The sequence below is a fragment of the Schistocerca americana genome, chromosome 7, assembly GCF_021461395.2.
Source record: "Schistocerca americana isolate TAMUIC-IGC-003095 chromosome 7, iqSchAmer2.1, whole genome shotgun sequence".
In the NCBI taxonomy this organism is placed as follows: Eukaryota; Metazoa; Arthropoda; class Insecta; order Orthoptera; family Acrididae; genus Schistocerca; species Schistocerca americana.
The window spans coordinates 169,615,213-169,629,884 of record NC_060125.1 but is presented as its reverse complement, the minus strand read 5'-3'; the positions used below and the strand labels follow the sequence as shown (position 1 = coordinate 169,629,884).

Here is a 14,672-nt window from a genome sequence, read left to right as displayed (position 1 = left end):
ACAAATCTATTACTTCAAGGACAGATCCTAGCCAGACGCCCCGTAGCATGCATTCCACTCGTCCCAGACCATCGTCATTTGCGACTTCATTGGTGTCAAGTGAGAGCTCATTGGAGGGTACGGTGTATATCTGTTGTGTTCTCTGATGGAAGCTGATTCTGCCCAGGTGCCAGTCATAGATGTGTGTTGGTTAGTAAGAGGCCAGCTGAGGGCCTGCAGCCAACCTGTCTCCGTGCTAGACACGCTACACCTACACGTGACGCTATTCTGAGATGCGATTTCGTATGACAGAAGGAACACTCTTGTGGTTATCCCACGCACCCTGACTGCAAATCTGTACGTCAGTCTGGTGATTTGACCTGCTGTGATGCCATTCAAGAACAGCATTCAAAAAATGTTCAAATGTGTGTGAAATCTTACGGGACTTAACTGCTAAGGTCATCAGTCCCTAAGCTTACACACTACTTAACCTAAATTATCCTAAGGACAAACACACACACCCATGCCCGAGGGAGGACTCGAACCTCCGCCGGGACCAGTCGCACAGTCCATGACTGCAGCGCCTAAGACCGCTCGGCTAATCCCGCGCGGCGAACAGCATTCCTGGCGGTGTTTTCCAACAGGATAGCGCTTGTCCACATACCGCTGCTGTAACCGAACATGCTCTACAGAGGGTGGACATATTACGTTGGCCTGCTACATCACCGGATCTGTCTTCAGTCGAGCTCATATGGCACGTCATCGGACGATAACTCCAAAGTTATCCTCAACCAGCATTAGCCATCCCTGTATTGACAGACCAACTGCAACACGCATGGAATTCCATACCCACAAACTGACATCCAGGACCGGTACGACAAAATATATGCACGTTTTCATGCTTGCATTTAACATCCTGGCGGTTACACCAGTTATTAATGTACCAGCATTTCATATTGCTCGCCATTACATTATCCTATGACCTGCGATCTTAATCACTTAAGTATATCAGCTAGGAAAGTTTATTCTCCAAATTTCATTACTCTACATTAATTATTTTTTGGTGTTACGACTTTTCCCGTCAGTGTATTTCTCTCTGATACTCCACACACAATAATGCAAGGAGAAAAAATTTCGCTTCCTACACTATCGCATTTGTAGACTAAGAGAAAGCTTTTGACAATGTTGACTGGAATACTCTCTTTCAAATTCTAAAGGTGGCAGGGGTAAAATACAGGGAGCGAAAGGCTATTTACAATTTGTACAGAAACCAGATGGCAGTTATAAGAGTCGAGGGACATGAAAGGGAAGCAGTGGTTGGGAAGGGAGTGAGACAGCATTGTAGCCTCTCCCCGATGTTATTCAATCTGTATATTGAGCAAGCAGTAAAGGAAACAAAAGAAAAATTTGGAGTAGGTATTAAAATCCATGGAGAAGAAATAAAAACTTTGAGGTTCGCCGATGACATTGTAATTCTGTCAGAGACAGGGAAGGACTTGGAAGAGCAATTGAGCGGAATGGACAGTGTCTTGAAAGGAGGATATAAGATGAACATCAACAAAGGGAAAACGAGGATAATGGAATGTAGTCGAAATAAGTCGGGTGATGCTGAGGGAATTAGATTAGGAAATGAGACACTTAAAGTAGTAAAGGAGTTTTGCTATTTGGGGAGCAAAATAACTGATGATGGTCGAAGTAGAGAAGATATAAAATGTAGACTGGCAATGGCAAGGAAAGCGTTTCTAAAGAAGAGAAATTTGTTAACATCGAGTCAGGAAGTCGTTTCTGAAAGTATTTGTATGGAGTGTAGCCATGTATGGAAGTGAAACATGGACGATAAATAGTTTGGACAAGAAGAGAATAGAAGCTTTCGAAATGTGGTGCTACAGAAGAATGCTGAAGATTAGATGGGTAGATCACGTAACTAATGAGGAGGTATTGAATAGGATTGGGGAGAAGAGAAGTTTGTGGCACAACTTGACTAGAAGAAGGGACCGTTTGATGAGACATGTTCTGAGGCATCAAGGGATCACCAATTTAGTATTGGAGGGCAGCGTGGAGGGTAAAAATCACAGGGGGAGACCAAGAGATGAATATACTAAACAGATTCAGAAGGGTGTAGGTTGCAGTAGGTACTGGGAGATGAAGAAGCTTGCACAGGATAGAGTAGCATGGAGAGCTGCATCAAACCAGTCTCAGAACTGAAGACCACAACAACAACAACACTATCGCTATTCACGCAGTACAACTTTAGCATCAAGCATGATGTTTTTATTTATTACTACTTTACTACTATTTTCGCAACATATTTTTCGATACGATTCCCACATATACCAGTAAATGTACCTGCAAAACTAGGTTTTCCTAAAACGGAGCGCGATTCTTTGAAGTTACGGAGGTGCGGTTACTTGTTTCTCCGAATTGTAATGTGCCTACCTAGTCACGTGACCTACCCAGCTCCCGGGTCAACGATTCGCTTTGTCGGGTTATAAATGCAGCCTTGGCTGTTTCGATTGACGACGTGGCGATGGTACCGTTGTGTACGCCTGTGGGAGTAGGTGCAGACTTTCCTGAGGCAGAAGAACATAACGGCAGCAGCTTCAAAGGGCAGCGGCCCGACCGCCAGGGCTGCCTGCGCAGTGTTATGCTGCTACTCGGTGGGAGCGCGCCGCCTGTGCAAACACAGCGCGTACAAACGGCCCCGTTCCAGGATCTGGGAGCCGCCTTATTAACTGTGCGGACAACCGGCGCAGAGGAGCGCTCCCGGACCGGAACATCTGCTGCACGCGCTGCCACGGCAAGCTGCAGCCACGCGTGCATACTGATCACACACACATATACGTGAAAAAATAACGGAAACTGTTTTCCCTAGAAATTTTGGATCCCCTGCCTCAATCCGAAAGTGATTTCTAACAGCTGAACATCTGCCAACCGGCAGTAGTCCCAGGTTTGTCAGATATCATTCCCGAGCCCTTCACTTGAGATCTGTAGGGATCAACACTGATTTCGCTCACAACGATCCTGTGCATCTCAGCTCGCTCTGTTCGTTCGTTCACGAGACACTGACGCCCAGGTCGATGTCGTGTTTCTTGCCTTCCAGAACGCGTTCCATACGTTTACACAGTATCCCCGAGCGAACAAAATACGTGCGTACATAATATTACAGCAACTTTTGACTGGTTTGAGGAGTTACTCCTCCCTCCTCTTTATCAACCTGCTCCTCCCTCTCTCTGACCATCTCTCACTCCCCCTCTCCATCTCCCCTCCCCCTCTTCTTTCTGTGTCCATTTCCTCCTCTCTTCACTGTCAATCTCGCATTTCCTTTGTCTGTGCATTTTCTCCTCCCCTCTATCTGTTCATACCCTCCTCTGCCCTCTCTTTACCCATCTCCTCTCCTTCCTATATGTGCCTTCTCCTTCTTCCCCCTCACTGTGTGGCCATCTCCTCGTCCTTTATCCCTCCAAATTATCGCACTGACCCCTATAGGAGGTTGGCTGTTGGTTCTTACATATACAGCACTTCTTTCAGATTGTAAATAATATCGCCCAAACTTGATTCAAATCGTTTCAGTGGTCGCCTAGGGGGGGTCCGTCGCTGTACGCGCATCCTTTCTGCTTTTGCTTGTGTCGTTTTTCCCGCGGATACGCAGGGTTAATCGGATTTGGCAATGCTAGTTGAAGGGGTGGCCGGATGTCCTTCCTGCCGCCACCCCATACCCGCCGGGAAGAAATTAGTGTACCCCAACTGTCTGCGACTAGTGTAATCCATGGAATAGTGCGAAAGTGTTCAGATGTCTGCGAACCGTGTAACTGAGGCGGGACGTGGGAACCAGGCCGGTATTCACCTAGGGAGGCGTGGAAAACCGCCTAAAAACCACATCCAGGCTCGGTGTTAATCCGCCAGGCGGATTCGATCCGGGGCCGGCGCGCCTACCCGAGTCCAGTAAGCAGGGCGTTAGCGCCCTCGACTAACCTGGCGGGTCCGTCGCATTACTCGCATCCGCATATGTCAAATACATTCCCCACATATTTAACATATTTCAAGCGTGTTTATACACATACTTCACATGTATGTCCAGCGAATTTCACACTGCAGTTACATTTTCACGTAGCTAAATGTTTATGACGTCGTATTTTCTGAACTATGCGCTGTATAATGATATAGTTTTGTAGGTACATTCAGCGGTTTATGTGGATGGTATCTGCGAAATGTGTTGGGAAGAGAGTCAGTAGCAACGAAGTAATAAACTAAAATCTCTTGCAAGATGCGGTAGTTTTTCATGCATTCGGTGTTCACCAGTACGACGTCGTATCTCCTGAACTAAGTATCGTACAGCGTTGTAGTTTTTCCGATACGTTAAATGGCATATGTGGATACTGTCTTCAAAATGTGTCAGGTAAAGAGGTAATGAATTAAAGCGTCATGCTCCATGTGACAGTTTTCCTGTATGAACAGTGAAAATGTAGTAAGAGATAAACTCTTATCCTTTCATCATTTTGTGGGAGTCCTCAGCGAGAAAACGTTTCTTATAGGCTTAAAGTTATTTGCGAAGTTTGTTTCAAGTCTCTAAATGCTCTCATTCTCAAATGGTAGATAACTCAAGTATAGGTATTCCCGCGTCATAGACTACACAGCTTCTTCACCCACAGCCCCTTACATATGCCGCAGGTCTAGAAAATTGAGCAGATGCAGAGTATCCGATGCTTCATGCAGGGATTGGCAGTTGAGACTGAACGTAAATGAATGTAGTATACTGCACTTAAATTGGCGGGAAGGCCAGTTATTTTACAACCACGCTATTCATGAATACTCACTGGAAACAGTCACAAGCATTAAATATCTGTGAGTATGGAGCGATTTGAAGTAGAACGATCACGTAAAATTAATCATAGGAAAATCAGATGTTAGAAAGAAATTCGTTGGAAGAATACTCAGTAAGTGTAGTCCACCAACCAAGGATTTATCCTACAAAACACTCTTTCGATTTATACTTGAATATTGCTCGTCATTCTGGGACCCGCCCATATAGGACTGATAGAGGAGATCCGGAGAAGAGCAGCGTGTTTCGTCACACGCTCGTTTAGCAAATGTGAGAGCGTCACGGAGATGTTCATGCTATTACTGTGCTTCACACTACAAGACAGTCGTTGTTGCAACAAGGTGTGTTTCGTTGTTAAAATTCCGAGTGCGTTCGTTGCTACATGAGCCAACCAACATATTTCTTCTTCCCACGCAGACCTTGCGAAAAGACCGTAAAGCTAAAATTAGAGAGAGATCGCACGGAGGCTAACCAGTAGTCTCCCCCTGCGCACGCGAACAGGAAAGCGGGATAGTGGCAGCGATGCACAGAGTATCTTCCGCCATACACTATGATGTAACTTGCGAAAAGCAGAGGTAGACGTTTCAGAAGAACTCCTGTCTCGTTAAAATACAAATAGTTATATAAATTTTGTTTCCATTTGAGTCTGACACAATAGATGAGCGAGCCCTCGGCACGTGATCTCGGTTACTCGATGAACTTCCGGGAATGCGGCCGGCCGTCGATCCCTACCACGCACGATATTTCATCTGGACGCCGGACATCTGTATGTGAGCCGTAGAATACTGCCTTCGGCTTCCCCCATCGCGGGATATACACTACTCGCCATTAAAATTGCTGCACCACGAAGATGACGTGCTACAGACGTGAAATTTAACCGACAGGAAGAAGATGGTGTGATATGCAAATGATTAGATTTTCAGAGCATTCACACGAGGTTGGCGCCGGTGGCGACACCTACAACGTGCTGACATGAGGAAACTTTCCAACCGATTTCTCATACACGAACAGCAGTTGACCGGCGTTGCCTGGTGAAGCGTTGTTGTGATGCCTAGTATAAGGAGGAGAAATGCGTACCATCACGTTTCCGACTTTGATAAAGGTCGGATTGTAGCCTATCGCGATTGCGGTTTATCGTATCGCGACATTGCTGCTGGCGTTGGTCGAGATACAATGACTGTTACCAGAATATGGAACCGGTGGATTCAGGAGGGTAATACGGAACGCCGTGCTGGATCCCAACGGCCTCGTATCAGTAGCAGTCGAGATGACAGGCATCTTATCCGCATGGCTGTAACGGATCGTGCAGTCACGTCTCGATCCCTGAGTCAACAGATGGGGACGTTTGCAAGACAACAACCATCTGAACAAACAGTTCGACGTAGTTTGCAGCAACATGGACAAAAGCTTGAAGACCATGGCTGCGGTTACCCTTGACGCTGCATCGCAGACAGAAGCGCCTGCGATGGTGTACTCAACGACGAACCTGGGTGCACGAATAGCAAAACGTCATTTTTTCGGATTAATCCAGGTTCTATTTAAAGTATCATGATGGTCGCATTCGTGTTTGGTGACATCGCGGTGAACGCACATTGGAAGCGTGTTTTCGTAATCGCCATACTGCCGTATCACCCGGCGTGATGGTATGGGGTGCCATTGGTTACACGTCTCGGTCACCTCTTGTTCGCATTGACGGCACTTTGAACAGTGGATGTTACACTTCAGATACGTTACGACCCGTGGCTCTACCCTTCATTCGATCCCTGCGAAACCCTACAGTACATTCTCAAGATCTCTCAACAATTGAAAACGTCTGGTCAATGGTGGCCGAGCAACTGGCTCGTCACAATATGCCTGTCACGACTCTTGATGAACTGTGGTATCGTGTTGAAGCTGCATGCGCAGCCGTACCTGTACGCGCCATCCAAGCTCTGTTTGACTCAATGCCCAGGCGTATCAAGGCCGTTATTACGGCCAGAGGTGGTTGTTCTGGGCACTGATTTCTTAGGATCTATGCTCCCAAATTGCGTGAAACTGTAATCACATGTCAGTTCTAGTATAATATATTTGTCCAATTAATACTCGTTTATCATCTGCATTTCTTCTTGGTGTAGCAATTTTAATGGCCAATAGTATATCAACGTGATGTATGCGTTTTGTGCCCGTGAATATCGAGACCGACCCACTTCCAACACGGCAGCGCCCTCTCGGTGTATGGTGGGTTGCCGCGCGCCGTGGCCTCCGGCGTGTTCCGTCGTCTTCGCTGAGAGAAAGTCTGGACGCATGCTGCATACTTAAGATTTTTCTGTCGTTTTCCGTCCATTTCCAGCCGGAAAATATTGCTATTACCTTTAGGTTGTTTTTCACGAAACTGTGGCTCCTAATGTGCTTTAGCCAACGGTTTCATTAGAGACGAAGTACACTGAAGCGCCATAGAAACTGGTATAGGCATGCGTCTTCAAATACAGAGATATGTCAACAGGCAGAATACGGCGCTGCGGTCGGCAACGCCTATTTAAGACAAGACTCTGTCACAGGTGTTAGATCGGTTACTGCCACTACAATGGCATATTATCAAGATTTAAGCGAGTTTGAACGTGGTGTTATAGTCAGCGCACGAGCGATGGGACACATCATCACCGAGGTAGCGATTTTCCCGTACGACCATTTCACGAGTGTACCGTGAGTATCAGGCATCCGGTAAAACATCAAATCTCCCGCATCGCTGCGGGGGAAAAAGTTCCTACGAGAACGGAACCAACAACGTCTCAAGAGAATCGTTCAACTTGACAGAAGTGGAACCCTTCTGCAAATTGCTGCAGATTTCAGTGCTGGGCCATCAATAAGAGGCAGCGTGCGAACGATTCAACAAAACATCATCGATATGGGCTTTCGGAGCCGAAGGCACACTCGTGTACCCTCGATGACTGCACGACACAAATCTTTACGTCCCGCCTGGGCCCGTCAACGCCGACATTGGACTGGAAACATGTTGCTTAGTCGGACGAGTTTCGTTCCAAATTCTATCGAGCGGATGGACGTATATGGGTATGGAGACAACCTCATGAATCCATGAACCCTGCATGTCAGCAAGGGACTGTTCAAGCTGGTAGAGGTTCTGTAATGGTGTAGGGCGTGTGCAGTTGCAGTGGTATGGAACCCGAGATACGCCTAGATACGACTCTAACAGGTGACACGTACGTAAGCATTCTATCTGCTCACCTGCATCCATTCACGTCCATCACGCAATCCGACGGACTTGGGAAATTGCAACAGGACAACGCGTCACCCTACACGCCAAGAATTGCTACAGAGTGCCTCCAGTGATACTCTACTGAGTTTCAACACTTCCGATGGCCACCAAACGTCCCACACAGGAAGTGGGCATATCTGGGATGCCTTACTACGTGCTGTTCAGAACTGATCTCCACCTCCTCGTACTCTTACGGATTTATGGACAGCCCAGCAGTAGTCATGGTGTCAGTTCCCTCCAGCACTACTTCAGACATCAGTCGAGTCCATGCCACGTCATGTTGTGGCACTTCTGCGTGCTCGCAGGGGACCTACACGATATTAGGCAGGTGTACCAGTTTATTTGTCTCTTCAGTACAGAAGCTCACTTTCTGAAGGAATGGGAACCGTGACGGCCACATTCTTTTCAAAGGAACCATCTGAGAATTTTCCTTACGAGGTTTTACCAGATGATGGGAAACCTAAATCTGGTAGCCGGAAGGGGATTCAAATGGTTCAAATGGCTCTGAGCACTATGGGACTCAACCGCTGTGGTCATCAGTCCCCTAGAACTTAGAACTACTTAAACCTAACTAACCTAAGGACATCACACACATCCATGCCCGAGGCAGGATTCGAACCTGCGACCGTAGCAGTCACACGGTTCCGGACTGCGCACCTAGAACCGCGAGACCACCGCGGCCGGCCCGGAAGGGGACCTCAACGCCCTTTTTATTGTGGAAAGGTAAAATTATTTTAGTCGACAGTAATGAAGCAATAGCACCTTCTAGTTTCTTTGGAATTGATCGTAAAATTGTACAGACAACTATCATTCTAGTTGAATATGTACCGCCGGTACAAGAGGATTTGTCGATACAAAATTGTCTGGATCACCTAAAAGATAAGGATTAATTACACTTAATGCAGCTAAATACGATGTTATCAACAGAAATATAAATGAAATCTTAAATGTAAAGTTGAAATGAATTTTGTCAATATCTCCGTAGTCTCCTAAAACGTTATTTGATCCTTTTACATGTAAGAAGAATAAATGTATTGCAGCTTTAGCTGCAAAAATAAATGATAGGAAATTAAATGTCAGAAAATGATTTAATATGGTATTATCTACAACAAATTTTCCTCAACCTATTGAACTAAATCTATTCCTGAGTAGAGGAATTGCTGAGTACAGATTTGTAATTACTTGCCCCTCAAAAAAGACATTTTAACCTCAACGTAAAACATAACTTATAAGTGCATATCCTTTAACTAAGAGTAAAATAATTCTTCCTCTTATTCATGTGTACACGTGTATATGAACTGAAACAAATTCTTCTTTCTACATTGAAATAAATTCAAATAAATACTATAGGTCCTCCTTTTCATATAAAGTTAGGATGATTGAACCATGATTTACGACTAGACAGTTGCGAAAAATACTTCTAAATTCAATTTCAATGTTCGAGATATAATGCATAGCTAAAAATAGTCTGGTTACAATTTTTCAGTCAGTAGGCATAATCCTAATAATGATCCAAAAATTCATCAAAATGAAGTATTTGTGGCTGCTGGTAAATGAATTAGTGTTGTTAATAATTTTAAATAAAGTTTATTTTGAGCTTATGGGTTTATCCACTACTGTAATTATTTTGTAGATAGATCCCTCATTAATGTTAGTAATTTTAACTACTGCTAGTAATCCTCAAAACATGTGAATTATTATTATAACGATAATAAACGTTCTTTTATTATATAATTTCTCTACAGATATTGTTATTTCTTGAAAACTAATATTAATATTTATGGTTTCTGTATTTTTAAAATCTATATTGTTCCATCAACAACAATTAACGCGAAAAAATGAAAATTAATGTGGTTAACATTGCAGTAACTGACTTTAGTTGAAATGTTTCATGTTCAGTCTATTGTCTTAAGACTGTCTTTGCCACCTGACTAGGTAATATTGTAGAGAATTCGTATTCAGCCCACTGCACAGTATCATAATTTCCTGCCTAGTAACGGCTGCGTGGTCTATATGATTTACTCCACAGTGGTACGAAATTCGCCTTGAAGTAGTCAATCAATTGGACATATACACCATCCAGCACGAAACTCAATGGGCTGTAGGTCGCGACGCTGTGTTTTATCCATCTTTAAATGTTCTCATTATCCTAATAGCCACTTTCATGTAGCTTAATGCCTTCTTTCGGACTTCTGATTTCGTAGTGAAATTACATCTCTAACTACATGAAAATAACTTCTATTAATTAAGATTTGCACCAGTTGCAGTGCCTTTTAAAAGAAGTGTCTTTAAGAAAACTTTCCCAAAAGTATCTCTTTTAGGGCAACAGTAACACCTAAAATGCGTTTCGGAAGGGTACTCCGTTGAATAGTCAATCACTAAAAAAAATTATAGTCCTAGCCTGATGGCGCAGAATCTCTTATAGCTAGGAGAGGAGTTTTATTCCACATCCACCACACACCGTAACAACATTTTTTGTGAAAGGGTGAAACTTTTATTTCAGTTGTCTGTCTAGAAATCCGAAACGCAGTTGTTTTATTAGTTTCCGGAAACACGGACCAGACGTCCGCCAGTTTTCTACATGCACCCTTCAACATCTCCTCCCTCATTTGAAATAAAGTTTTTATTGCGGCTGTACGTAGGAGTCAGTCACGGCGAAACATCTGCGTCTCCTATTTTCATGCAAAAATGAAACGACTTCTAACAAACGTATTCATTATTATTCTCTAAACTCATGGACATACCGCATTCAACTTTTTAATACATATCTGAAAGTTTAGGTCCCACGTAGAGAATTTATAAGCCATCACATTATGATCCTGCTCTCTAAAACCACTCTGTTTTACTCTTTCAGTTCCTTCTGTACGTTGCACCGCTATATATTAATTTCGCGCGGCATACAGCTGCTAGTTTAAGAGATTACTTGACCATCGAAATGTGAATCGTAAACAGCATTGAAATACTCATGATGATGCATTGTAACGAGAACAACGTCAAAAATTACAATACATACCATATATGTCAGCAAAATGATCGTCGGTATAAAAAGTACAAAAAAGTTTTTGTACATAAATGTAAATGTATTACAGGCAGCCAAGGATAGATAATGACATGTTATTTGTTGAGCGGAATAAGGCAGTTGAATAAAGTATTATATTTATAAGCAGTGCACAAGGAAGAAATCAATATCTCACATGAGGAAAGTAAGATTTTGCAAGCACGGTGCAAAAGAGCAGTCTGCCATCTAGAGGGTGTCAGGGAAGTAGGGACGAATAGTAAAGAGCTATAGAACATACAAAATTGATTGAAAATGTGATGTTTTTCTACAATCCCATTTATGTATGAAAAATTAAATCCTCCAAATGACTACCCAAGGCCGCACGGCAATGAGCAACACGTTCGCTGAAGTTCTCGATGACACCTGTGTACTGTTTGTGGTTTGTTCACTTACATTTTTGAATTCACAAATCCCCACAAAAAAGGTTGCAAGGGGTAATACTGCATGATCTGGCAGGCCAGTCCTGGTTGCCACGAAGAGAGAGAATTTTTTTAGGAAACTTTCATTCAGCAGAGCAATCGTTTCATGGGATGTGTGACATGTCGCACCATCTTGTTGAAACCAAAAACCGTCTTTCCATCAATAAAAGGGAAAAACCAGTCAGAAAGCATCTTTCGGTAACGGTCGCCGTACCCACTGACCGTAGCTCCCCCATCATTTTGAAAAAACTACGGCCCTATCACTACTACTGCCCAGAAACCACACCACACACAATCGTGCGTTGTGGATATATCTCATCTTCCACTGTCACCCGCGGATTTTCTTACCCCAAATTCTCCAGTTCGGCTTATTGACGTGTCCACTGATATGGAAGTGAGCCTCATCTGAGAAAATTCTTCTTCTTGTGAACTTCTCGTTCTCCGCTTGTCGAGCCAAGACCCAGTGAGCAAGTCGATGTCGCTTTCCATGATTCCTGCATTTTCATTCTACTTGAAATCTTCCCTGTCCTTTTCGTTTTGATTCTGGCTAATCAATAATTTTGACAGTACAATACAGCCCATAAACAGGACATAAAACCTGGTTGTGGATTTGTGTTTAGCTCTTGTGTAAGTTGAACCTTATACGCCTGCATTTTCAGATATTTTGAAAGGATTTCATGCAATGAACTTGGTGATAAATTCAATTGTTGAGCTCGTCGGCGAACCGATTTTCTGGAGCTTACGGCCACACTGTAATGCACGACAGCAATGTTCTCTTGTGTTCGAGCGGAGCATGGTCGTCCTATATTCTTAACGTTTGAAACAGAACCGTGGACTCAAACTTCCGGATCAACTTCGGAACTGATGATTCGGTTGGAGCAGCATTATGTCCGACTGTCACACGCAATTTACGAACGGTTTCCGTCGGACTTTCACTGCTTTTGTAATATTTTTTGTCACTTGGATACGTCGCTCAGTTGTCATCTGTTCCACGACGAAAATAAACATCAAACAAGAAAGTTCACCACACAAAAGGATGGATGGCAGATAATAAACATGAAAAAACCACGGTTGCCAACCGTCATATGGCAAAATGGCGCAAAATTCAAATTCGTCCTTTCTTCCTGGACACCCTTTAGATAACTGAGCAAAATATTTGATCAGAACAACATCCGCAATTGAGAAACATTTTAATGGAATAAAAATACGTTTCAGTTGTTCTTAATGTATGCGTTGTCTGGCATGGGTTCGACCCCCGTAAATCGACTGCCTCGACCGCCACACATTCATGACTTTTTAATTATTTGGTGGCGCCTGATGATAGGAGTTTCAAGCTTCCGATACCGGTCGGGCAATAATAAGAAAATTACTTACAACTGAAGCGGATTTGTATTCCATTACAGTACTGTATCAAATGAGGTGGCCCATTGGTTACAGGTTATCGAACTCATTAAGGGAAACTTTGGAAATAGTCACTATGACATTCCTTCAACCTCCCTGATCTAAACTTCCTAGCCCAGAGCCTCTCGGTCCAATGCCTGCCCAGTTGAGTCATCGATACTCCAGCAATTATTGCGATGGTCCAACATGGGAAGTCATAAAGAGTGAAAGAAGTCTCGACCCCATTATGTTCTGCAGATGGTGATGGAGGAGACCCTTTGGTGAAAGGAATCGCAGAGCGTACGACCCGGGCGAGCGGCAGCCAAAGTAGGGCACGCACCACACTGCCAGCGACCGCCCCCGCTGAGCCAGCTGCCGCCTACACTCTCCTGTGTACGGGAACGTACCTGACTCCGTATCCGCTCAAAACGCAAAATGATGTAGTACACTTAGGAGGGCAAGTCAGAAAGTAAAGGCAATTTCTTTTCATGTCGAAAGCACCCTGTATAATCGTCCTCCGGCTCCTAAGCACTTCGTCCATCTCTTGACAAACTTCGTAATTTCATCCTGAAAGAAGCTTTATGGCATCGTCCACAATCACTCTTGCACTGTTTCCACAACCTCGTCAGACGAAAACTTGGATTTACGCAAGTCCCCCTTCATTGGACCAGTAACGTAAATATCGCATGAGGAGTACTGTACGGTGGGCGCTCCGGCAGCTAATAACCAATATTTTGAATGTACTGGATAGTTTTTCCAGCTGTATGAAGGTTGCCATTACCTTTCATTCAAATCATTCTACTTGAAAAATGGTTCAAATGGCTCTGAGCACTATGGGACTCAACTGCTGTGGTCATCAGTCCCCTAGAACTTAGAACTACGTAAACCTAACCAACCTAAGGACATCACATACACCCATGCCCGAGGCAGGATTCGAACCTGCGAGCGTAGCAACAGCGCGCCTCCGGATGGAGCGCCTAGAACCGCACGGCCACCACGGCCGGCTCTACTTGAAAAGCTTCCCTGTCCTTTTCGTTGCGATTTTGGCTAATCAATAACTTTGACAGTACTGCAGTACAGCCCATAAATAGGACATAAACCCTGTACGTGGATTTGGGTTTAGCTCTGAAAGCACAATCAGTTTAAAACAGTGCCACATATTCTAGATTTCCGCAGCCGGTGTTTGCCTTCTGCAAATTTACTCCTACTGTCTGTATCTCCAACATAATGAACAGCACGTGTTATATATCGAGGATGTCGTTCCAGAAGAGCGACCAGCATAATTACACTTCATTCGTAGTCCCATAGCATTCTGCCTTGGCCATATTTCTTTGAAAGATAACTGAATTACTTGTGTGTCAGGCGGCTTGCTACGAACTTAACTGAAAGTCACCAGTTGAGCAACTTGCTTGTAAGCTGCCTAAATTGTGACTGCCTCGTGTAGATCACTGTACTGTTTTGTTGTTGACGATGATGATGATAATGATAATAATAGAGGTTAAGGGTAGAGGAAGAGAGCAAAATGTGGAGCGGCCACATGGCCATCTTCTCACAGAAATCATTACGGGCTAGTCGGATGAACGTATCATGCGGGTGAATACAGTGTGTGTGTGTGCGTGTGTGTGTGTGTGTGTGTGTGTGTGTGTGCGACACGCGCGCGTGCGAGCGTCTGCGCTGGATCAGTAGGAGCAAGTTGTTTGTTTGGAGCTTACCTGTTAGGTCTCCTGTAGATCATATAGCTTTGGTTCAAATGGCTCTGAGCAC

At 44.2% G+C, this 14,672-nt stretch overlaps 2 protein-coding genes across 2 annotated transcripts in view; one reads left to right on the top strand and one right to left on the bottom strand.

The window, feature by feature from the left end:
- LOC124621839 (synapsin) overlaps nt 1–14,672 on the top strand; it is an 810,142-nt gene that overhangs the window by 314,371 nt on the left and 481,099 nt on the right. The window lies entirely within an intron of this gene.
- Nucleotides 1–14,672, bottom strand: part of LOC124621840 (metalloproteinase inhibitor 3) — a 94,619-nt gene that overhangs the window by 32,671 nt on the left and 47,276 nt on the right. The gene's annotated exons all lie outside the window — the stretch shown is intronic.